The sequence below is a fragment of the Aedes albopictus genome, chromosome 2, assembly GCF_035046485.1.
Source record: "Aedes albopictus strain Foshan chromosome 2, AalbF5, whole genome shotgun sequence".
Classification (NCBI taxonomy): domain Eukaryota; kingdom Metazoa; phylum Arthropoda; class Insecta; order Diptera; family Culicidae; genus Aedes; species Aedes albopictus.
In genome coordinates, this window is record NC_085137.1 from 48,738,480 (window position 1) to 48,765,457 (window position 26,978).

At 41.9% G+C, this 26,978-nt stretch overlaps 1 long non-coding RNA gene across 1 annotated transcript in view; it reads right to left on the minus strand.

The window, feature by feature from the left end:
• Window positions 1–26,978, minus strand: part of LOC134287584 (uncharacterized) — a 90,120-nt gene that overhangs the window by 35,960 nt on the left and 27,182 nt on the right. Inside the window, exon 2 of the long non-coding RNA XR_009997389.1 lies at window positions 14,542–14,757. This is a non-coding gene — a long non-coding RNA (uncharacterized LOC134287584). The remainder of the gene's footprint in view (window positions 1–14,541; window positions 14,758–26,978) is intronic.

Here is a 26,978-nt window from a genome sequence, read left to right on the forward strand (position 1 = left end):
TTCAGCTGCTTGGTTTCGCCGATGATATTGATATTATTGCTCGTAAATTTGAGACGATGGCGGAAACGTACATCCGACTAAAGAGTGAAGCCAGGCGAATCGGATTAGTCATTAATGTGTCGAAGACAAAGTACATGATGGCAAAGGGCTCCAGGGAAGAATCACCGCGCCCGCCACCCCGAATTCATATCGACGGTGATGAAATCGAGGCGGTTGAAGAATTCGTGTACTTGGGCTCACTGGTGACCGACGACAACGACACCAGCAGAGAAATTCAGAGGCGCATTGTGGCAGGAAATCGTGCCTACTTTGGACTCCGCAGAACTCTACGATCGAATAAAGTTCGCCGTAACACGAAGTTAACCATCTACAAAACGTTGATTAGACCGGTCGTCCTCTATGGGCACGAAACATGGACCCTACGTGCAGAGGACCAACGCGCCCTTGGAGTTTTCGAACGGAAGGTGTTGCGTACCATCTACGGCGGAGTGCAGATGGAAGACGGGACTTGGAGAAGGCGAATGAACCACGAGCTGCATCAGCTGCTGAGAGAACCAACCATCGTTCATACCGCGAAAATCGGGAGGCTACGGTGGGCGGGTCACGTCATCAGGATGTCGGATAGCAACCCGACTAAAATGGTTCTCGAGAGTCATCCGACCGGTACACGAAGACGTGGAGCGCAGCGAGCTAGGTGGGTCGACCAAGTGGAGGAAGATCTGCGGACCCTACGCAGAGTGCGGAACTGGAGACAAACAGCCATGGACCGAGTGGAATGGAGGCGGCTACTATGTACAGCAGAGGCCACCCCGGCCTTAGCCTGACCGGTAAGGTAAGTATCCATCTTTGTGCTGACGAAGTGCACTCCTGAGCAGAGGAGAATAGCAAATTCATAACAACAGAATCACATAGCCTGTTTTTATATCATACTTTGTTATTGTTAACTATATATCTTTTTAATAACATGTTTTGTTAGGCAATATTATTTTGTTATGTTCAAGTTATTGGGATATACCCACAAGATAACATTTTAATAATATATTTTGTTGGAGAACAATTTTCAAAAAAGCACCTTCTTCCCCCGCAAAGATATCCACAAAGCCACCTGGAGATCACCCGACCATCAAACAGAAAACCGAATCGACCACGTTCTAATCGACGGTAAATTCTTCTCAGATATAACCAACGTCCGCACATACCGCAGTGCGAATATAGATTCGGATCACTACTTAGTCGCTGTATGCATGCGCTCAAAACTTTCGACAGTTATCCCACGCGTCGAAGTCGAACGCCGCGGCTCAACATCGAGCAACTTCGTAACGTAGAAGTGGCTCAAGACTACGCGCAGCAGTTAGCAGTGGCCCTACCAACGGAAGAGCAGCTTGGCGCAGCTACACTTGAAGATGGCTGGAGGGACATCCGATCCGCCATAGGTAGTACCTCGGTTACAGCACTAGGCTTCGCGACTCCGAATCACAGAAACGACTGGTACGACGGCGAATGTGAAAAGTTGAAAAACGAGAAGAACGCAGCATGGGCGAGAATGCTGCAACACCGTACGAGAGCGAATGAGGCACGTTACAAACAGGCGCGGAACAGGCAGAACTCAGTCTTCCGGATGAAGAAGCGCCAGCAGGAAGAACGAGATCGTGAAGCGATGGAAGAGCTGTACCGCGCTAAGGACACACGAAAGTTCTACGAGAAGCTGAACCGCTCGCGCAGAGGCTTTGTGCCACAAGCCGACATGTGCCGAGATAATCACGGGAATATTCTCACGAGCGAGCGTGAGGTGGTCGAGAGGTGGCGGCAGCATTACGATGAGCACCTCAATGGCGACGTTGCAAGTACCGAAGGTGGCGTGGTAACAGATCTAGGAGTATGTGCACAGGACGAAAGACTTCCGGCCCCGGACCTTCAAGAGATTGAGGAGGAGGTTAGCCGGTTGAAAAACAACAAAGCCGCTGGAGCAGATCAACTACCAAGCGAGCTTCTAAAATACGGTGGAGAAGCACTGGTGAGAGCACTACACTGGGTCATTACCAAGATTTGGGAGGAAGAAGTATTACCGGAGGAATGGATGGAAGGTATCGTGTGTCCCATCTACAAAAAGGGCGACAAGTTGGATTGCGGGAACTACCGCGCGATCACACTACTGAGCGCTGCCTACAAGATACTCTCTCAAATTTTATGCCGCCGTCTATCACCGATTGCAAGAGAGTTCGTGGGGCAATATCAGGCTGGATTTATGGGTGAACGCGCTACAACGGACCAGATGTTCGCCATCCGCCAGGTGTTGCAGAAATGCCGCGAATACAACGTGCCCACACATCACTTGTTCATCGATTTCAAATCGGCGTATGATACAATCGATCGAGAACAGCTATGGCAGATTATGCACGAATACGGATTCCCGGATAAACTGATACGGTTGATCAAGGCGACGATGGATCGAGTGATGTGCGTAGTTCGAGTATCAGGGACACTCTCGAGTCCCTTCGAATCTCGCAGAGGGTTACGGCAAGGTGATGGTCTTTCGTGCTTGCTGTTCAACATTGCTTTGGAGGGTGTAATACGAAGAGCGGGGATAAACACGAGTGGGACGATTTTCACGAAGTCCGTTCAGCTGCTTGGTTTCGCCGATGATATTGATATTATTGCTCGTAAATTTGAGACGATGGCGGAAACGTACATCCGACTAAAGAGTGAAGCCAAGCGAATCGGATTAGTCATTAATGTGTCGAAGACAAAGTACATGATGGCAAAGGGCTCCAGGGAGGAATCACCGCGCCCGCCACCCCGAATTCATATCGACGGTGATGAAATCGAGGCGGTTGAAGAATTCGTGTACTTGGGCTCACTGGTGACCGACGACAACGACACCAGCAGAGAAATTCAGAGGCGCATTGTGGCAGGAAATCGTGCCTACTTTGGACTCCGCAGAACTCTACGAACGAATAAAGTTCGCCGTAACACGAAGTTAACCATCTACAAAACGTTGATCAGACCGGTCGTCCTCTATGGGCACGAAACATGGACCCTATGTGCAGAGGACCAACGCGCCCTTGGAGTTTTCGAACGGAAGGTGTTGCGTACCATCTACGGCGGAGTGCAGATGGAAGACGGGACTTGGAGAAGGCGAATGAACCACGAGCTGCATCAGCTGCTGGGAGAACCAACCATCGTCCATACCGCGAAAATCGGGAGGCTACGGTGGGCGGGTCACGTCATCAGGATGTCGGATAGCAACCCGACTAAAATGGTTCTCGAGAGTCATCCGACCGGTACAAGACGACGTGGAGCGCAGCGAGCTAGGTGGGTCGACCAAGTGGAGGACGATCTGCGGACCCTACGCAGAGTGCGGAACTGGAGACAAACAGCCATGGACCGAGTGGAATGGAGGCGGCTACTATGTACAGCAGAGGCCACCCCGGCCTTAGCCTGACCGGTAAGGTAAGTAATGGAGAACAATTTTTGTTATTATTCTACTATCGAGAATGTACAAATATGTGATGAACAATAACACAACAATATCAAGTTCACAAATTACCTGTTATTAAGTTGTAATTGATCTAACAAAACATGTTATTGAATTAGTCTTCCAGGAACATTTTTTTGTTATGATATTTGTTATTTTGCCGCTTATGACAGACAAATTTAGAACATAATTTGTTATGCTAATAACATAAAAATTACTGATTCCATTCTCCAGTTATTAAGCCAAAATAACATATTTTTTTAGGCTGTTGATATTTTCTTCTGCTCGGGCTCGCCTGCGTGTAATAATTGTTTTGACCACTTGTGCGGCTTCAAAGTGAACGTGTAGCTTATTGACTGTGGATCTCGTTGCGAAAATGTTGCGGGAGATGATTACCTACGGAAGTGCGTTTGGAAAATATGCGGCAAGTGATATTTTGATTTGTTTTGCTGTAGGGTGCCAGGAATTGACGAGAGTACCCAAGAAGTTCAAACCCCTATTCCTGCTTGAAATGTTTGGAAATATCAGCAAGAATTTCCGAAGAAATTCTAGAAGGAGTATTTGAAGGAATCCCTGCTGTTTACTGGATGTATTACAAGAGGAATTCCGAGAGGAATCCCTGGAGAAGATTCCCAGGAAGAAATCCTGGAGGGATCCTAAGAGGAATTTTCGGAGGAGCCCCAGCAGTCATCCCTGCTAGAATTGCTAGATTAATGATTTGGGAAATCCTTTTTGAATTCTTCCAAACTGCGAAACTGCAAGAAATTTCTGCTGAGATTCTTCCATTGACTAGCCAAAGATTCCTCCAGAAATTGTTCTGATGATTCCTTTAGGGATTTTATCAACGATTCCTCTAGGAATTCATCTCGCAATACCTCCGAGAATTCTTGCTGGGGTTCCTTCAGGAACTCATACCAGGATTATCCCAAGCATTCTTGCTAGGATTTCACAAGCATTTCCAGATGGTAATTTTGCAGTTATTGGAATCCTTAGGAATCCTCCAGGAATTGAAGAATTTCCGTCAGGAATCTCTCGAGGAATCCCAGCAAGACTTCCTAGAGGAAATCCTGGAGAAACCTCATCAGCATTCCAGGAGCACTGTCAACATAAATTATCAAAGGAAACAAAGAAGAACACCTGGAAAAATCCCTAGAGAAAGTTTGAAGAAATTCATGGAAAAAAAATTACCGGGTAAATTTCTGGAGAAACCCATGGAGAAGTGACAGCAGTGTTTGCTAGATGGATCCTATCAAAAATAATTTGTGAAAATCCAGAAGCATTGTTGGATAAATTACAAGAGGTATTACTGGAGGAACGACATGAGGATTCCCTAAAGAAAACACACCAGGCATTTTTGGGGAAATTTGATGTGGAACTTGTGGAGTCTTTTGAAAAATCCTTGTAAAAATCACAAGAAGAACTTTTGCAGAAATCCCAGTTGGCCCATCGAGAATATTTCCTAAAGGAGTTCCTGTGCAACTCTTGGGGAAATCCGCAGAGAAATACAAAGAGGAACTGTTGGAGGAATCCAAGGAAAAGTCTGTGCAATTCCTTTACAAATTTCTGATGGGATTCCTGTGCAAATCCTGACTGTAATTCCACCAAGGGTTTCAATAGAAATTCCCTTTGTGATTTCTCCAGAGATGTCTCATGAATTTCTTTAGAAATTTATCTTGGAACTTCAGCTGAAATTCGTGCTAGGATACCTTCAGATATTCCTAATACATAATATGTTTTCATGAATTCTTGCTGGAATTTCTCAAACAATATCAGCTGATATTTCTTCAGTAATTGCTCTTAGAAGTCCGCCAAGAATTTCTGGAGGAGGAATTGTCTGAGGAATTCCAACAAGACTAACTGGTGAATTCCACCAGAAATTCCTGAATGAATCCCAGTAGTATTCCTTGAGTAATTCCAGCAAGAATTACTGAATGAATCTCAGCTGTAATGGGGCACGTTCGGAGTAGTACTAGATTTGTAGTAGTGAACTGAATTTTCGTATGGTGAGAAGGTCAATTCTCCGTTTCTGCAATGAAATGGTGCAAAAAGAGTGGGTATTATGATTCCTTACCTAATTTGATGCTGTTTGAGAAAAACTTTGGTTAACTATGTTGTTTATGTCGCAAGAAACGGAGAAAACAACGACACTGTTGCCCTAAGTTTTTTTTTCTAGTTTCTAGTACATCAACTTAACTGATATGTCCTATTGCATGAGTAAATCCAGCAATAATATCTGCAGGAGTATTATAACCTCGGATGGCTTGAAGCATGGTGGAGTAGTTTCAAATGTACTGTTTAACAAGCGATTGGGAAGCCTGGAGTACAAAGGAATAGCACAATCATCATATGGTCGCATATCCTCCTCGGCTTTGCGGACGACATTAATCTCATCAGCATCGATCTTAGAGCAGTCAAGGAAGCTTTTGCTCCTCTGACGAGGAAGACAACAAGGATATGCGTGACAATAAACTCGACCAAACCAAAGTACATGATTGCGGGTACAAACAGGAGTGGCCTCTCTATATGACTTCATCCAGGTAGGTGAATGCCATTTGTTCAAACATCAAAAAGGGTGGAAGGTGTCAACAATGTTTGGTAACCACTGCCTCACGATTGCAAATAGCTCTGTTTCATGGAACACCACGCATTTCGTAACAGCAATCTTTTTAAGATGGGTCCAGCACTGATAAAGAGGTACTGCAATTCTCCCGTAAGAACGCACCAGTCATAATTTGCATACCAGCCCGCATTGCAATGCATGGGTGCACACAGCACAAACCCTGACCACAAAGGGATATGCAGGTAGGTATGCTACTCCCCGCAACCCGAGTGGTCATTATTCATATTCTCGATTTTGCATATTGTTGCATTCAGTAACAGCAGTCAGCAGCCGAAGCAGCAACCAACAACAACGGTAGGTAAATGCGTGTAAACAGTGCAACGTTATGCAACGACAACTCTCTGCTGAGGCCATTGCGCGCGCGTCGATCCGTATGCTGCTGCTATGGTGGATGCGTAACGAACAATACGGGTCGGCCCGGCCGGCCGCCTCAGACAGAAGCTGCCAACCAAAGAAGAAAGGGAATTTTCATCTGTCTTTTTCATTTGCATCGCTTTTCTTGGCTGATGGTTGCAGCGGCTGGCTGTTGCTGTGTGAATCGAATCGAAACCGAAAGGGCAAAACTCCAAACCTGTGCGGTATGGATGAAATCGAAATTGAACTCGTCGTCAGACGATATGCCAGGTGAGAAGAAATGTCGGGGGCACGGCGAGTATTTGTGCAATTGTGAGCGAGAGAGAGGGAGAACACATGCACATGGAGCTGCCCGAACATAATTGAAAGTTATGCAAAATGAATTTATTGCTCGGTGCGAGAAAGCCTGAATCCATTATTCCCAGTTCCCATCAGACGGCGGCGAGCGATGAATTCCTTCGAGGCCTATGTGGTGATGCATTGCGCACCGGTTGATTTGGTTCTGAGAAATCGATTGCTTGCCTTGGTTGCCCGGGTGGAATTTATAACTTTGCAATCACGCACAAATTGAGAGATTATTCACCTGAGGATTGTCGGTGTAGCATGCCTGCTGCTGGAGGTAGCTTGGATGGAATGGGCGTTGATGTTGAATGAACACAGTTGCACGCCCTTTGCGGTTAATGCGGTTTGTAAGTGGAAAGTTACTGACAATGAATCAATCTGGGTGGTGGCGACTATCAGAACTGTAAAGAACATTCATCTCTTGGTAATCCGCCACTCGAAATTAAAACTGAAATTGTTCGAGAGAGTGAGGAACAAAGTTAGCCACAGCTGCACAAAATTATTGCTTGTTAATCTAGTTTAACTAATAACTACCAAGTTTGAGAAATGTAGAGCTCGGAACAAGAAGGATAATGGTTTAGACCTTAACAAAAATATTACATTTGAATCATTTGAAAAAAAGGTAAAATTTATTACGTAGCCGACACATTACACGAATGAAATCGTGGCCTAAATTCAACCCTGTTAACCATGGTTTCTTCGACACCTGTGCGATGATAGAGTGCAACCATCTACCCATCTCTCCATTTGTGTTGTCAGCTGATCAAGGTCTCCTGACATGCCAATGCAAAAAAAATCTTCGAAGACGATTTGTCGCTCGTAAATATCGCCTTCGCTAGCGCCCACCTTAGCCAGAGAGTCCGCTTTCTCATTGCTCCGAATCGAGCAATGTGAAGGGATCGAAGCTATGGTGATGGTGTATGAGCGTTTGGACAAGCACTCAAGACTTGGCGTATTCCATTCAGGAGGTACGCTGAGCGCCTCATCAGTTTCATGGTCTAGCAACAGCCTCCAGAGAGCTTATACTGTCGGTAAAAACTAAGTAGTGCATAGGTGGAAGAGTGCCAATGTACTCTAAGGTGTAATATATAGCTGCTAGCTCCGTAACGTATACAGAACAGGGGTTTTGAAGCATGAAGGTGGCGCTATGAAAATCGTTGAAGACACCAGTCGAATCATCGGCTTTTGAACCATCTGTGAAGAACTGCCTGTCCCCGCTAGCATGCGCCAACTTACTTACAAGAAATTGTGGAATAGGTATATACGGAATGAAAAATTTCCGGTGATCTCATTCTTCATAGAGAGATCAAACTCTATAGAGGAAGTGTCAAGGTCTGAGAAGTTGTCACGGTTGGTGTTAACCGGAGAGCAGCTTATCTCCAGTAGTACATACTCAAAAAGCAAGATTGAGGATTCTCTTCGAGCAGCATTTCGAAGTTTCCCATGACTAACGGATTTGCAACCTCGCATCGGATGAGGAACCGGAACGACAACCCCACAAAGCGGTCTGTCAGAGGCAGTACACCAGCAAGTACTTCTAAACTCATTGTGTGAGTGGAGTTCATGCAACCTAACGCGATCCGAAGGCATCGGTACTTGTTTGGTACAGCCTGATCAGATCTTCCGGGTTCGCTCCTTACTATGTTCCGGTTATAGTAAGTTCGCATAAAGTTGATTCTGTTTTGGCACTTCTGTACCAGATACACAATATGCTTCCCCCGGTTGCATTTGGAGTCGAACCAGACGCCGAGATATAGAGAAGACATGCTATGAGTGATTTTCTTATCCATCAGAACGAGCGGAAACTTTGCCGGTTTATGTTTTTTAGCAAAGACAACCATCTTAGTTTTCTTGGGAGAGAATTCGATACCCAGCTTGAATAGACAAATTGTCCAAAGTATCTTGTAGTGGACCTTGCAGATCGACTGCTATTGATCCCGTTATAGAAACAACCAGTCATCCGCAAGCTGTCTTAACGTGCAATTTTCCATGAGACTTTCTGACATAAAAATTGTAAAGAAGGGGGCTTAGACATGAACCCTGGAGGAGGCCCATGTAGCTAATTCGTGAAACTGTTAAGTCGCCATGAGCAAAACTCGTCTGCTTCTCAAACAGCAAATTTCACAAAAAAGTTGTTCAACATTGGTGTAAGTCCACTTTCGTGTAGTTTGTCGGAAAGAACATCGACAAACTGAATCAGACGCCTCCTTAACATCCAAAAACACTGAGCCCATTTGCTGCTTTTAAGCAAAGGCATCTGTATCTGAGAACATGCCCTTCGATTCAACCCATTTGTCCATTCGAAAGGGAACCATCTTCTCCAACAACTTCCATTGGCAAGACAACTTCGCGATTGCACGATACCAGTTATGATCCGACGCGGGTTTCCCGGGTTTTTGAATAGCTATCACTCTCACTTGCCTCCAATCATCCGGAACGGTGTTGTTGTCCAGTAGCTGATTGAACAAGTTCAACAAGCGGCTCTTAGCGACGTCTGAAAGGTTCTCAAGCAAGTTGAACTTGATTCGATACATTTCTGGAGCGGAATTGTTACATGAAAAAAGAGCAAGCGAGAATTCAGCCATCGAAAACGGAAACGCCACGAGTTATTTACTCCACTGGTACGGAATCAGAACAAACTTTCTTTTGCGAACTTGAGGATCCATCGAAGAGAGCTATCTCGATCCTCGTTAACCAACGCCGCGTTACGTATTCTTCTCCCGACGTCCCAAAGAGTTCTCATCGATGTCTCGCGCGACAAACTTTCGCCGAACCGACGCCAATAACCTTTTTCTTCGCCTTGACCAAGTTTTTAAGCTTGCTTTCAAGGAAAGCGTACCGCTTAAGGTTTTCGACCGAACCGCGTTTCCGAAACTCTTTGAACGCCGCGGATTTCTCGCGATAGACCTCTGTGCACTCACTATCCCACCATGGATTGGGGGGTTTCCTGCGAATCGACAGACCTGGCACTTGTCGACGTTGTGTCTGAAGCGCGCCTGATGATCAGTTTAGTTAGAAATCGATACTCTTCCCGCGATGGACAGACTTCTACCGATTGCTCAGCGTCGATAATTGCTTCTGCGTACTTCGCCCAGTCAATGTGCTTGGTGAGATTGTGAGCGACGTCGATAAATGGAGGTTGATGTGACCCATTGGAAATAGAAACACGGCTTTTCGGACCCATATCAAGTTGATCACCAATATTTTCCCGATAAGCCTAGATAGTTGTGTAGTGTCGGTAGCGGTTGGTTCAACTGGCTAAGAATAGCACTACGGACCGCCTGTTCCAGTGGTAGCAGTCCACTAATCAGGTGACCCCTACTTCAAGGTGTTATGCGGCTTTATGCTTACCGTGCCTAGGAATGAATCGCAAACGGAGCCTGTGGAGTACCAGGGCACCCTCCACAGTACTCAGTTAACCCTTACTGCGCTAACCGGAGCAATAGCGCGGTGAACCTTGTGTTTCTCCGAGACAATCAACTGCCCTTCTTCAATCTCATACTTGAGGCTGAATAAGACGGGATTATGAAGATGTTATTAATTAGTTTGAATTTTCACCTATATGGTTTCGCATTATGCGTTTTACACAGTGTATTCTTTGCATCCTCGCCTTTGGCACATTCAAATCGATACCGATCTGGCTTTATTGTTGCTATTCTTTTTTGTGCTGTGATTGTTAAGAGTTTAATCTTGCCTAGTTTGGGTAGTGGCTACGGTTAGGATAGCTCAGATCAATCTTCAGCACAAAAGAACAACGACGATCAATCTTTGCAGACTTATGCAAAATGGTACAGCCCAAGTGGTGTTAGTCCAAAAACCTTACTTTCGTAAGGGGAATTTCTATCTAGGAAACCTTGTGAATTCGGTGTCTGCTAAATTCAGTAAACATGAAATAGCAAACTCACGTGTCATGCATCGAGTATGTGTGCTTGTCAACAACGCAATCGTTGCTACACTCATCTCTGAACTAACTACTAGAGATGTATGTGCTATCATAATCGATGTATCTGTTGGAAACCTCGACAGGAAATACGTTTACTGTTCGGTGTATTTACCGCATGATGAACCATGCCCTAAGGATGCTTTCAAGCAAGTCATTGCATAATGCACTTCAAAAAGCCTTCGTTTGGTAGTGATGCTAATGCTCACCATATAATCTGGGGCAGCTCAGACATCAATTTGAGAGGATCCAGTTTGATGGAATACTTAAGTAGTACAGATCTTGGATTACTTAACATAGGCAACCGCCCAATCTTCATGATACCTGCTAGAGAGGATGTGTTAGACATAACGCTTTGCTTTAGCAGAATTAGTCACAAAATGACCAATTGGCATGTGTCAGATGAAGAATCTTTATCTGACCATCGCTACATCTTTTTAGAACATGTGAATGTTACTTCGCCAACTTTGTGTTTCAGGAACCCCCGGTCAACCAACTGGGATCTCTTTACCGATTTGTTACAGCCAAATTTCATGGATACTCACCATGAATTGACACTCCAAGTGATTTAGATGATGCCGTTGATGCTACAATGGCCTTCATCATGGAAACTTTTGAAGAAGCTTGCCCTCTGCGGTCTGTGAAGACCACAAGAGGAACCTCTTGGTGGAACTCTGATCTGGCGAAGCTCAAGAAACAATGTAGAAAGAGTTGGAACAGACGACGTTCTGCTGGATCGGAGGCTTTCAGGTCGGCTCGCAAGTTCTACCAGAAAGCTCTTCGGTCTGATGAACGATCCGGCTGGAAAAACCTTTGTACAAATGTTTCTAGTCTGAGTGAAGCCAGTCGGTTAAACAAAATCTAAGGATTTTCAAGTGAACGAACTTCGTTTGCCAAATGGTGATTCAACTTCCTCTGATGAGGAAGTTTTGGAATGTTTATTCAGTACACACTTTCCCGGATGTGTGGATAATTACATCTTCGGATGAACCTGATGTCTTTTCTTGTAGTTATGATTCTTTAGCTTCGGCTCGGAGTAGCATAACTTTAGAATCGATTGAATGGGCATTTACTAGCTTTACTCCATCGAAATCTCCTGGGGCAGATGGGATTTATTCAATTTTGCTTCAGAAGGGATTTGATCATTTCAAACATGTTTTGAAACAACTACTTGTTTGCGGTTTTGCTACAGGGTATATTCCCTAATCCTGGCGCGATATTTCTGTAAAGTCTATTCCGAAAGTGCGTCGTGCGTCGTATGAAGAAGCAAAGAGCTTCAGACCTATCAGTTTGACCTCTTTTCTTCTGAAATGCTTAGAACGCATTGTCGATCATCACATCCGTGATGTTCATCTGGCCAATGTGCCTCTTCATGTGAACCAACATGCTTACCAATCTGGAAAGTCCACTGTGACTCTTTTACACAAAGTTATTTACAATATCGAGAAGGCATTCGCTCAAAAGCAATCCTGCTTGGGTATTTTCTTAGATATTTGACAACGTGCCTTTCGATGCCATAATATTGAAAGCCGCACGGGGTAATGGTATATCTCTAATGATTTCCAATTGGATTCACCAAATGCTTAAAAACCGACATCTCTTCTCGACATTGCGGCAAGCGGCGATTAGGAAATTGAGTGTTTGTGGAAGTCTTATCACCACTTTTGTGAATCTCGTAGCAGATTCGCTATTGAGGCAACTCAACAATAGCTGTTTTCCTACTTATGGTTTTGCCGACGACTACCTAACATTGTTAGTCGGTATGTGCATCAGCACCCTTTTCGACCTGATGCAAAGCGCTCTTCAGGTAGTTGAGGGTTGGTGTCGCCAATATGGCCTTTCGGTAAATCCGAGTAAAACATCTATTGTTCTTTTTACGGAAAGGCGAAACCGTAATGGCGTTCGACCTTTGCGTCTCTTTGATTCTGAAATCGATGTGCCTGAACAGGTAACATGATTCCAAGCTTTCCTGGATACCTCATGTTGAGTTCAGAATCAAGAATGCTTGTATGGCCTTCGGGTAATGCCGGCGAACCTTTGATACAACTAACTTGGGGTCTAAAACCCAAGTATATCAAATGGATTTATACAACTGTTGTTCGTCCAATATTGGTCTATGGTTGTCTTGTGTGGTGGCAAAAGGGCGAAGTGAGAACGGTCCAATCAAAATTAGCTCATCTCCAAAGGATGTGCTTAATGGCGATGTCTGGAGCGTTCTTTTCAACACCCACGTAGCGTTCGAAGTTCTCTTTGACGTTTCACCACTACACATTCATCTCAAACAAAAAGCACTTTCTTGCACTTACCGTCTATATGGGTACTCGGCTTACTAGAGGAAACTAGTATTTCAGACGGCATCGTATGTTACACTGATGGCTTCCTTCTCGAAGGTCGAGCAGGTGCTGGTGTTTATTCTCGTGAGCTAAGGCTGTATCAGTCTTACTCACTTGGTAAACACTGCACCGTTTTTCAGTCCGAAATCTTTGCTCTTATGTGCGGAGTGCAATCAGCACTTCAGCAGCACGTAATGGGCAAAGTAACATACTTCTGTTCAGATAGCCAGGCTGCTATTAAAGCACTTGCTTCGGTCGAAGATAGTTATCGCTTGTCGAACTCAAATCGAGGAGCTGAATTCAGCAAACGCTGTTCACCTTGTATGGGTAAGTACCTGGTCATTCTTCCATCGCTGGAAATGAATTGGCTGATGAGTTAGCTCGCACTGGAGCATCACATGACTTCATTGGCCCTGCGCCAGCTATTCCGGTATCCAAGTGTTGGGTAAAGCTTCAGATTGACACCTGGGCTGCCACTCAGCACAAACAATACTGGAATAGTTTGGAGTCAAACAAAATTGAACTCTACTGAGCCATCTCTAGGGGTGGCAAAGTATCTATCAAAGAAGAATTGCAGCATGCTGGTCAAAGCATTGACTGGCCACTGTCGACTCAGCAATCACATTGCGAATATTAAGCAAGCTGATTCATTTGCCTGTGATATCTGTGAATCCGATTATGGAACTTCGTATCATTTAATATGTAACTGTCCAATTTTTGCGCAACTGCGTTTCCGAGTACTCGGAAAACACTTATTAAGTGAAACTGACTTCAGAAACACAAATCTTCAGGACGTTCTGTTGTTCTTGACCCGCTGTAGTAAAGAGCTATAGACTCTCTTTACGCTTTATGCGTTATCACAGTGTTCTTCTCAGGTGATACGCTTATGCGTTGTTACAGTGTCCTTTTCAATACCACCATATAACCACCATATAACAGACAACACACAGAAGCTAGTTAGGAATTTTTCGATTCACAAAAAGTTTTTTCAGAGTCTTACTCCAAGACTTACTACATATACACCTAAACGTTTAACTCCACTAATCGCATGACCACGAAGCCCACAAAATAAAAAATGAGCTAATTAACCACGGCAGATCCCCTTGGGCTGATCATATAACACAAATGCCGGAGAAATGACAAGTGAATATAATGTTTATAAAATTAAGAAGAGACCATCGGGTATGTGACAGGTCACGCACGATGCCTTGTTGTTTGCAGTTCGGGATGATTTACAAAATTATGCTATGAATGTACCTCATTTGATAGAAAATCTTCAAACTTGATTTATTTCAATTTTTACCGATAGAATATTTTGAACAAAGGCTTTTCTGAAAGGTTAGATCATAGGCTGAAAACCTATGGAAAAAGATTTTAGGTTCATGCAAGTTCCATAATATGTAGGTTCCTGGTATGCGTGCGCTATGTCAACCCATTGTGGTGATCTTTTGCGTGTATGACGATCCTATTCCCTTACCTGTCCTTTCCCCAGTTTTATCCTTTTTCCTTCCCTTCTCCATCAGGTAAATGATGAATAGGCTCGTGTTCATGGCGATGGCACAATTTTCCCAAATGGAGGAGAACGTGCCTCTGGAGCTGACCTAGTGATACCTGATACCTGCACTAGTTCGCATTACTCTTCCATACACCATATTCAGATGCATACATGTAGTCTCAATCTTATCAGTGTTACCTGTGGAAGATAGTGTAGACGAAAACAAATTATATAATTAAATGAAAAAAAAAACAAATTATATAATCAAATGAATAGTGTACAGGAGATTTTTAAAGCACGGTGGGTAATTTAAATACTAGACAATTCAACTGATTTCTGATAATTTTACGGTAATATAAGAAGATGAAATGTTTGATCATTAAAATTACTGAATTGCGCTCGATTTTTTCACAGATGTTTCATGAATCACACAGGAAACCGTAAAATTATACCATAATCAGTTACTGTTGATAACCGACAAAAAAAAACAGCTGTTGATTTTTTTCCCGTAATGGTTTATTGTGTTAATGTCTGAAATTCTGTGATTCACTTTAAACCGCTTCCGATTCAAATGTAGTTTTTTTTTGTCGTTATGTAATCAATAAGTAATCCTATATGATATTACTTCATCAATTTTGTTCCACTACTACATGGCCGAATGCCATTCCACCGTCGAACTCATTTCAGTTCGTCAACACCTTCATCATCTGCCTGAGCATGATCTTGAGGTGCAATGCGTGATGTATTTATAGCCCCATCAATTTACTTCGACGGCACGGCACGGCACAGTCGGCACCAAAAGTCGGAACCTGTCAAGTGAGCCGACTCGGATTCGGCTACATCATAAGTACGACTTCCCCGAAGTCGTAAACGGCGGCGCAATGGTGTCGAATATGATCCGGCGATGTCAGCAACCTGTTACCTCTTCCGCATCGGAGTGGGTGGCTTTGGGGAGCTGTGTGCGATGATATCCGATCTCCCTCAATCATATAATAGCCTACGGTTGACGCGACAACGACGACATGGAAATGACGCATCATTCGCGCGACCATGACTCTATCATCACCGGATAGCCGGTTTTGTTTGACTGACGTGTGTGTGTGCGAGTGTTTTGAGGTTGATTACCATTTCCAGTTCTACAAGCACTCTGCTGCTGACACGATACCGACGACCGGTGAGACATATTTAGATGCTAATTTCGATGAACCACCAACAGGACTAGTAGCAACAACGCACGACCCCATTGGTTTGCGTTCTTCGAGCTTTGGTCAACATGGTGCAAAATTAAGGTTCGAATGAGAAGTGAAGCGCGTTGGAAGCCGGGTTCGACTGCCCGCATAAAATGCAAATTTAATCGGAAAACCCTTTTTGATGGCAAACAACTCAAAAAGGAGTAAATGAATTTCCATGTCCCTCGACCGACTCTCGAAAAGGGTTTTAGCCTCGCCTCTTCAGATTTGGTGGTGCCACACTGACCATTTTAAGCTCCAATACATGAATGCATTTGATCCGAAGCAGACGTTTGGCTATTCCCGACAGTAAAACCAAAAAAGACGCAAATCCTAGACATGGATTCTTTCCTATAAATCAATGTCTGCTTTGCAGTGCTAGTGCTATACATTCTGAAGCTGCCTCGGGTGTTTGAACTTCAACTGTCTGTATTTGCCAAAGGATTTTCAGCTTTACAGGGATTACGCCATGTTCGTTGCACGTAGGAACGAACATTCGACGACCTGATGCATGCAGAACACACAGTGCAAGCGTCGCAACTCTACTTAGAACGAGTAGCGTTGTTGCTGCTGCTGCAAGCAAACAAGCGATTCATAACAATTGAAAAGGTTAATCCTAGCGGCTGGCGTTGCTGCCAGTCGCTCAAAATGCTGCAACGTTGCCCTAACAGCAAAACGACCGGCTTAATACCCCAATTTTTCTACCGAGAGAGCGTGCCACGGGTTTTACACGTTTTTAAATGTGTAGTCATCGTTGCCGTGATAGCCGCTATCAGCGCCAGCGCCGTTTTCCCCGGCAGAGGCAGCGGTAGTTTGCATACAAAGTTGAAGTTAAATGGACAATAACTGCGTAGAGTATTTTATCATTTGCATATGAATCACCTCATTCGTTTGGGTTTTATCGTGGGTCGCTGTTGGAAGGTACCTATGTAAAAGGAAAAGCAACCATTTCGGCAGTAATAGTACAGTTAGTTGTTGACTGTGTTATGACAGAAAAGCGATCATCGAGTGCTTTTTTGTTTATGACTATGGGTTGAATGGAACAATGTACTAATTCAGAAACCATTAATACTCTCAACGCGGCGATCTGGTGGCGACGAGTTCCAATCGGGATGTGTTCTCGGCTGCTCGACGAAAGTGTGTCATTGTGCTTGCGAAACAATATGCAAATGCATGCAATGTCAGCAATGTGCAAAGCCCTTGAACTGATAACTGTGAAAGTTCTCAATAAACACTAAGCTCAAGACAGGCGGGTCAAGTTCCAGTGGAATCGTACAACCATAAAGATCCTGATTTCGCAAGAGGAACTTCTATCTAGCTAAATGTATGAACTAGGTGTTTGCTGGTTTCCGTAAAATTGAAAAGGTAAACTGACGTGTCATGCCTCGAGCATGTGTGGATGTCAACAACACAATTCTTGCTACGGTTGCCTCTGAACTACCCTAGTAACCATTAGCACTATATTTCGCCACTTTGGACTATTAGGCGGCCAATATAGAGCATGTCCACTCCTTAATGACATTATATTCGTCTCCAGGTGAATTATAGTGCTTCGTTATTACTTCTTAGTCACCAGACATGCATGTGCTATCACAAATGATGTATGTGTTTCTATACGTCTATTATGCGATTCATTTACCGATTGAGACACATTCATGGAATTTCCTGAAAAATTCTTGACGAAATTTTCAGAAGAAGTTTTAACGGATGTTCTTGGGTACAACCCTGAAATTTCTTTTAGTAAAACCTTGAGATCCTTTTTGCGAGGTTTATGTACAATTCTTTGCGATTTTATCTGAGGAATTAAAGAAAAACCCCGAGGAATGCCTAAAAAAATCAGCCTAATGAAGTTCAGTAAGTGCGAAAACGAATACCGTCACCCACCAACACAACGCCGAGAATGAACATGACAAAGAGAAAGCAAGACATTGAGAGTGACGTCTCGTAGTGTAATCATTTTTTTGGTTTGGTATGAATCACGGGTTTTGTAAATATGAATCTGATTTTTTTTTAAATTGAAAGTGGCTTTTTGAGCACGGCCTCTTGATCGCGAGGATCACTCATTCGCTTCATATGCGATTCATCGATAGACACTGATCCTTCATTGACTGGAGCAGTGATTCTCAGCCTAACTAGCTTTGCGGGCCAAAATTGTTTTTTTTAAAGAGACTGCGGGCTGCAAATTATTCAAGAGTTTATTTTCAACAATTTTCAAGATTTAATACAAAATCCAAATGTTTGATTTTTTGAAAATATTGAACAAGAGCAAAGAACAACCTGGAACTAACAGATTTTATTTCACTTGGAAAAATCCTTAAAATCGTTGGGATATAAAAACATGGTTTTCAAGACCGTAATATTTAGGGTGTTGAGCATTTTTTTTTGAGAATAGTTACTTAAAAGCAGTCCTGAAAATGTCATTTCAACAACTCCAAATTCAACCACCTACAGCTCATTGCAGAAGCTGAACCTGAGAATATGGTATATGAAAAACTTGTGCGGCTAGACCAGTTCTACAATAAAGTCACGGAAAAACCGATACTTTTTAAATATTTAGGGTAAATGTCACGGCTACCTTCGAAAAATGCCAATTGATATTCATGGTGAATATCAAATGGCATTTTTCGAAGGTAGTCCGTGACATTTACTTTAAATATCCGAAAAAGATCGGGTTTTCCGTGACTTTATTGTAGAACTGGTCTAGCCGCACAAGTTTTTCATATACCATATTCTCAGGTACAGCTTCTAAGATGAACTGTAGGTGGTTGAATTTGGATATGTCGAAATGACTTTTTCAGCACTGCTTAAAAGTCATACGAAAAATAAGCAATAGCGACGCTGGCTAGAACAATTTGGACCTCTTTAACCTTCCTTTTGCATCACGTTGGTAGCAGATCGCTGACGTAGTGTACGGTTGGGTCAAAAGTGACCCTAATTCCAAAGGAGGGTTAAGAATATTGTGGATAAATTTACAGCGTACTTTTAGCGCAAATTATATAGGCGGTTGCACCACAGCTAAGCTTGACTTGAGAAGAGGGTCACAGAAGGTGACCCTTCCCAACGGCTAATGAGACTCTGTATTGACCTCAATCTCTAGGGTCGGCACGCTTATCCCTGCTGTTTCGCGGATTCAGGAAACACTTGATATTGCCTTTTCATACTCTTGTTTGTTACGGTTTAGTGCACTTCCTCTATCTTTCCCTAGCTATCTACATTCACTCTACTTCCACCCACTTTCTTAATACTAATCTGACCTTCTTCTGCCTTCTTCGTGGCCCCTTTCTCCTGCCGCCATCATCTGCCGATCCCGTCCATCTTCTTCCCATTAGATGTGACCTTTGTCGCCCAATCGAATCGAGGTATCTGCAACCACTGGAGAACAGCTTTTAGGGGGATTACTTGGGCAAATGGCCGATCTTTTCTTCCCGATCAATCCAGGATCTACTCAAACATGGCCTCCATTCGCTACCAATGGCTACCAACATCATGCTTACGGGCGGAGTCCTCCGGTGAGTGAAGTTAGTAATCCTACATTATAGAGATATGCGGAGGCGGCTATTGTGAGCCAATCGAGCAGGGAGAACTGTCAAAGTGTGAGCCAAATGAGCATGTTTATCGTTTGTAGAAGGCGTTCAAACGGTATTGCAATCGAAAAAAAAAACAAAATATTTTTTTATATTTTTATTATCATGAAATTGATGGCATAGGGTGACGATGGGTATTATCGGTAGGTTTGTTCTCTTCGTCTTGGGGTTTTTTTGTGGGCCGAATTGCCTGAAATTTTGACATATAACTCAGCTTGGTTGGGAAGGATTTGAGGCCAACTCTGAGACCACCAGATTTCAAAAAAAAACATGACGAAGAGAACAAAACTGCCGAGAATACGTAAGTTCCCCTATATAAATTTGGCAGGAAGATAATATTTAATTTTTTTTTGTCTTTATTAAAGAGATTTTCCGCCCTAGGCTGGTTCATCTCTGATAATATTTAATTAATTTTGCTTTCAAGAGCTCATGCTCATGAAGAAGCTTTTGTCCCTGCTCTTCTTGTGAAAACTTTAATTGCTGCTGCTTGCTTCACTTCTGCCGAAATTATTAGCGCAACACTTTGCAATGCACTTCAGATTTCTTCGATTGCGCTACTATTTTTTTCATAATTTTGGGGAAAAAAGTTCGGCTATAATTAACATACGTAAATAAAACAACTTGAACCACAACAAAGTCACGCACAAATTTTGAACATCTAGCTGCTGGCAAGTGTTAGCATCTGTTGTAAACAAAATAAACAGGGTTGCCGAATCGACATATGTAACTTTCGCTAATCTATAGTAGAGGATTTCTAAGTGAAGTTGCAGGGTATTGGTAGTAACTTTCGTTGGCTGCGTCCTTTTCGGGTGACCATCAAACACACAGAGTGGAAACAAGCAACATAAACACTTTCCTGAATTTTATTTAACAAACTGCCGAAAACTACTCTAGTTTTGTCTAGGAATTTTCAATCCTAAGGGGGCATCCTAATTCGGGTTTCATAACTAGAGTTCTATAACTTGAAGTCTGTGCCAGGGAAAGGTTTACATCTCTAGTACTTAATCGCGGCCCGAAATGGCCTGAATGTTGGCAATCGAAGTAGGATTGCGGGCCTCCATTCTGCTAAAGCTCTATAAATGTGCATTATTACTGGGGAAATCTTTACAAGTTAAAAACACAACGTTTAACACAAAAATAAAACATGTAATAACCGTTACATATGTACACGCAAAAAAAAATCCGTTCCTATATACATGCACTCTCAGTCACGGCAACAAGAACAAACGGGAATTATGCATAGCAACGATAACAACAATAAGATATGTACACCGTGAACTAGATGTCACGGTCTCTAGAACGCCCATATTGACAGCTGGAACTAGTTCCAGTTCACGGTGTATATTTGCGATTGTTTGTTCACGTTTATCAGAACGAATTTTTTAGCGTGTAGGTAAGGAATTGTGGAAGTCTTAGACACGAACACGGACAAATTACTTGTAAAACTCCAGGAACCAGTTTCGACAAATTTCCAAATTGAGTTTCTTTCTGTAGCTTAGGGATTTCCTGAAAATCATGTCGAATTTGAGACTTCTCGTGGATTTTGAGAAATTTCAGAATGATTTGTAAGCATTTCAGGGTTCTCGGAAGAAATTCCGAAAAACTGGAGCTCTTGTTGTAGAAAAACTTAATTTTTTTTTAAGTTTTTCTTGCGTAGTTTCTTAGGAAGCCAATGAAGAAAAACCTGCTGACATGATTTTCTGAGCAATGTGTGCAAGTATTTGTAGCCGATTTAGAATAGATATTTTAAGAGGAATTCCCAAAAGTATTGCTAGGAGAATGACGATTATCTTGCACAATCCCTGAAGTTTATGGCGAAATTCCTAAAGTTTAGGCAACACTTCCTTTTAAGAGAAACTGTAGGCAATAACTGTGTAAATTTTGTGGATTAGTTACCTGGTAGAAGTGCTGAATGTAAAGTATATCGAATACAAGGATTTTTTAGCCTATTAAAAAAATGGAAATAATAGTTCTGCCACAAGTTCAAAATCCATGGCAGAGAACCTATGAAATTTAGCCTAAACTCATTATTTGAGCGAAACACGCCGTTCTCAACAACAGTTTCTAATATTTTCGGAACAAAATTCGCAAAAGGTTATATTTTAAGAGCTTGTCAAACTTTCAAAAATCTTACTTCTTCTGAAAAACTCTCCATGATATTGGCAAAATATCAGTAGTTAATATTCATATGAAAGTTAAAGTTAATATTCATGCAAGTTTTGAAATGTGGTGCAATTTCTGATTTTCATTATGGAATCTATGAGTGGGCCGCTTTCTAATGCACGAGAAGCTGTTGGTTTTCTTTTACCTCTACTGAAGAATTGAAGTTTGGGATGGAAGGTTGAAATCAAAAATATAAAACAAAATAGGATTTCACAAATGTTTAACCGAAAAGGACAACACGACAGGCTAAAAGTTTCAGTACAAGAGCGAACATTTCTTGGTAAGTAATTTCAAACAGACCAAAAATGTAACCCCTTTTATGTTTGTAAAATTGTTTTACCAAGTGAAAATTTTATATGTTAAATGTAAGTCCAACTATTGTCCTCATTGTAAATAAATTGTAGACCCCTGAAGAAGGTTCCAATCCTGGACCGAGATATCTCATTTTTCTCAGGTTTTTTTTTTTCTGAAGTTCCTGTCTAGATTTCTTCAATAAGATTTTGCAGAATTTCCCGAAATTTTTCCTTGGATTCCTTCGGATAATTATCGTAGAATTACTTACAAGGAATTTCGAGTTCTGAAAAATCCCTGCAAAAACTCTGGGAGTGGCTATTAAAGAAAACCCAAAAGGAGCATTAAGAAACTTGGCACAATTAGCGATAAAGATTTCGGGAAGACTTCTGCGAATAATCCAGAGAAAATCTGTGGAAAAATAATCGCTGCAAGAAATCTGGTACAACTATGAGGAAAGCCTGACTCTGAAAGAAATCACGGGAAGAATTCAATGAGAAAGATTAGTCAGAGCTCCTGTAGAATTTCGAGAAGGTATTTCGGGAAAATCTTAGGAAAAAGTCCAGGGTAAACAAAACTCAAAAAAAAACTCTAAGAAACTCAGGTGAATATAAGTGAAACTTCAAAATAAATACTGCGATAACCTTTTATAAATATCCCAGCTTTTGTGGAAAGCTAGAAATTTCTTGAAGGAATTACACGAAAACTTTCGAAAAAACGTTTTCGCAGAAAATCCGCGAAATAAACTCCTTAAGAAATCGTTGAATGAACTTCAGTAGAAATCTTAAGAATAAAGAATAACCGAAAGAAAAAGCGTGTAAAAACTCCAAGAGGAATACCGAGGGAAATTCTAGGAGAAACTCCGCTACAACTATGAATTTCTTATGGAGAATTTGGGATAAATCCTAGTTGAAATCCTACGAAAATATCTGTAAGAAAAACGCAGAATTTTTTGGACAAAACTGAATGCTTTGTAGGTATTTTTCTGTTAGATGAATTGCAACAAGAACTATAACTGAAAGTTTTTCAAAAATGTTTCGTGATATTTAACGGAATTTTCTTCCAAAACTTCAGAAAAAATATCAAGGAATTCGGCATACAATAATCCAAATGTTCAATAATGTGCTAAATTACTCAACTGATTCTGCTGAGAACTTCTAATACAGAGCTACCTCGTTCTTAGATCAATTAAAAAACATGATTTGTATCAGGCATGAATTGTCTAAAAATTCTATAGCTGAAATCGGTAGAAAATCATTCCGGATTTTCACCAGAATTTGTTACAAAACATTCTCAAATTGTATCAGATACTCTTTGAAGATGCGTACCACGATTCCGTCAAGTAGTTAAAAAAAACAATTGTTTTTTCTCCAAGATGAGCCAGACATATTTTCGGAATTTTTTTTTTTTTTGTATTTCTTTTTGAAGCATGTGCATATGCAATTGGAACTATATATACAGTCAGTATTTTCCTGATGAATGCAACTTGGTAATCCAATCCAGACTATTGCAGAAAATTATCCTGCAATCAAGATTTATTTTTCAGAATTTCTCTGAGAATTTGTTAAGAAATTCTCCCATAATGGATTTTTAGTATTTGTTTTATCCGCTACGAAATTCACCCGAGCACTCCATAAGTTCCCCAAGTATTTCAGATTTTTCCCTGGTACATATAATTTCCTGAAAATTTCAGGTGTTCAGATGATTTCTAAAGAGTAGACACCCTGATTTTATAAAGATTCTGGAGCATCCCGGAAGAATTTTGCAAGCATCCCAGAAGAAATCTGGATGAATCCGGGAGGAATTCGGAAAGCATCCTTAACCCTCCTTTGGCATTAGGGTCATTTTTGACCCAAACCGTGCACTACGTCAGAGAGCTGCTGCCAATGTAATGCAAAAGGAAGGTTAAAGGAATATGGAAGCATTTCAAAAGTATTTTAAAAGCATCCCAGAAGGATTCTTGAAGCAACCTAGAATAGTTCTTGAAGAAACTCAGAAGGATTCTGGAAGCATTCATCACGGATTTTGAAGGAATCCCAAAAGAATTCTGGGAACATCCCAAAAGGAATCCCTGGTCATATTGACCCCAACATCCTACTAGGGTTAATAATTGCGCGTTTATCGCGTCTTTCTATGTCAACGATGTAAGAAAAGGCAAATCGCATACTGCAAAGTAAAACTTTTCTCGATTTGATCAAGTTTTTGACATGTATTCTCTGGCAGTACATACTTCGTTACGACCACTTCAACACCGTTACATCGTGTCGTCTTCTTTCGATTGGTGAAATCCACTTTTTATCATCCATATCCCCCTAGTCCCGTATCCACCGAAAACAACATACCAGGCAAATCCCACTCGTAAATTTTTGCGCGGACACATTTTCCCAACTGCTCTGTGTACGTTTACCATCATACACATAACCTAAAAAAATCTATATCTCCCAAGACAGTTAGGTCGTCTGAAAGAATCCAAACAGGTTTACACTCCGTCGTCGTCGTCATCGTCATGGTGCACTTGGTATAGAGTTTCCTCCGTTCATCCAGCCAAACGCTTTCTGTGTGGACTGGTGTAAACAAATGGAGGAAACCCGAAGAGAACGAAGCAGCTCACCACAACAAACTAGGAGGAGATACAGCGAGCAAGCAGAAAAATAATCATAAAACAAGTTGATATATTGGAATGGTGATACCAAAACCTGCTCCGACGAAATTGTGCATTTGCGTCGATTCGACGATGTCGGAGAGGGCGAAGGCGAAGCAGGATTGGAAGAACTCCGGAGACGTTCAGTTGCTTCCAGTCAGTAACGAGATTTCGTAAATTTGAGAAATATGAGTCTAGTTTCTATAAATCCGATTCAGGACCGGAATGTTGTAGTAACAAATTGGTCATTTCAAGGCAACTACCCGCAAACAGCCAAAATGTGATCTCTTAATTGAGTCCACTCAATTAGTCGACGATCGCGTGGTGGCCACGTTTAGAAGGGGGGGAGGTCTCAATCTCAATTGAAAAATTTGGATCAATCAGACGTCAGTCAGCCATCGGTATCGCCCGCCGCTCGGTATTTGTTTAATTCAAATGAAAAGCCGGGTTGGTTGCTGCACACAGCAGCTGGTGCTGCTGCTGCTGCTGCTGCAACATATCGTGCCTTTTGTTGTTATTATGATTTATTATTATTTTTTCGCTGAATTTTTAAATTGACTTGAAATTTGATTCGAGCCGCTGCTGCTGCGGTAGCGCAACGTATAAACAACAGGCTAATAATACGAAACCCGCGTCGTAGTCGTCGTCTCGTCGGTCGTGTAGAGAGCGTCTTGTGTCTTGGGTGTCATTCAATGCCGGAGGTTTCGTTGGAACTGGGTTCTCGCGATGTGGCGGCCTTACGGCCGGGCAACAACCGCCAAGTTCGGAGTAGTAAACAAAGGATCAGCGGAGAAATAATTTGTTATAATTTCGTTGGCTTCGAAGTTCGGAGCCGGGTGATGTTGCGGCTGCTACTGCAGTTGGGATAGGGAAGTAATCAACAAAGTAATTTGTGGATTTTTCTTGGGCCGAGAATATGCTTTGTTTACGAAACGCTGTTGACTTCCAAACATGTCAGAGCGACTGATTGACAGGTTGTGCAAGGGTCTGAACCTAACCCAAGCAAGAAACGAGATGGCCTGCTGGCCAAACTGGAGCGGGTTGTTCAGCTGGTAAGCATATCCAATGAATGGATTGTTTTACGAAACAAGTTCTAGTTAACGATTAGGCCATGTTCAATATTATCTTGCGTCATTCATCACACTGGTAGTGAACTAACCTGCTGGTTCACCAGCAGAGTCTATTTTACAGTTGATACAGTAATGGATGAACTAAGAAAATTATCGTTATTTTTCAGATTTTAGATGATCTTTCGGGAGTTGTTGAACCTATTTTGAAATGTAGCGAACTTCTGATGGAAACACTAATCAATAGCACGTCGATACCAATCATGACGAACCTTTTAAACAATCCCATAAGAGCAATGCGTAACAAAAAGTTATCTGTGTGCTAAAGAAAATTTGATTAAGTAACAATAGTTGTTGGTGGTTTAGTGATAAACTTCACATCACAGGCAATACCTGAAACAGATTTCTCAAACATCAATCACTTTGTACTGCATCATCGATGCATTGACAGCACCTAAAACTTTAGAATATTACTTGTCAATACATTGATTATTGAAGCTTATTCAGAACTCCTCAAACGAATTTCGAAGATTCATGGTATGAATCATATAAAACATCTGGATAAATTCGCGATGAGACACTTGATAGATTCCTGGTCTTAGACCAACTTTCCGATCCTTTAAGCAGAATACACTCTTCGAATGAAAGTTATCAATTTTGTACCTTTCAATTCCACCCTGTTATGCTTATTCTTCGACACATACGTGTGTTTCGACTCCCATTTGTAATCTTCCTCAGTGGGTAACTAACACCAGGGGAGTTTTATTTTTTTCATGTCATATCATTTATTTCACATATTACAAGTAGTAGTCGAAATACGCGTATCTGTCAAAGGATAAGCATAGTAGAGCGGAACTAAAAAAGAACAAAACTGATAACACTCATTCGAATATTCCTGATGTTTTTTTTTATGTATTTTCATTATGATCTTTGGCAAACTCTTGTAATTGAGCTTCTTTCTAAATATAATGTTGAAAACTTATAAGAATTACTGGCTATTTCGTTGGCAGCTTCTTCTAGCAAAATTTTTGATGGATTCATCGAATTGTGTATTCATAGCAGAATTGTTGCCAGGTTTGATAAATTTCTTACAATCTACTGTTAGAATGTTAGTGCTATTCAGTTTTACAATCAATATTGCTATTGCGTATTGTTATTAATCCTCGAGGGTTGATCGATTTGAAAAAAAAAAAAATCAACTTGTGTGAACATCTGCAAAGCATTCCTACAATAGTAGACATCTTACTTGCTGGAGAAATATTGATGGCTTAGCTATTCGATTTAATTAGAGAAGAATTATGATGCGACATGACTGGAAAGTGGAAACTCCTCAGACCTCGGATGCCATTTAATTGGTTTGAATTTATTGACTTAATTGTATCCTCCTCAGTGATCATCGATATACTTTCACGTGTAGCCTCAGTTGTAAAGGCATGGGTATTTA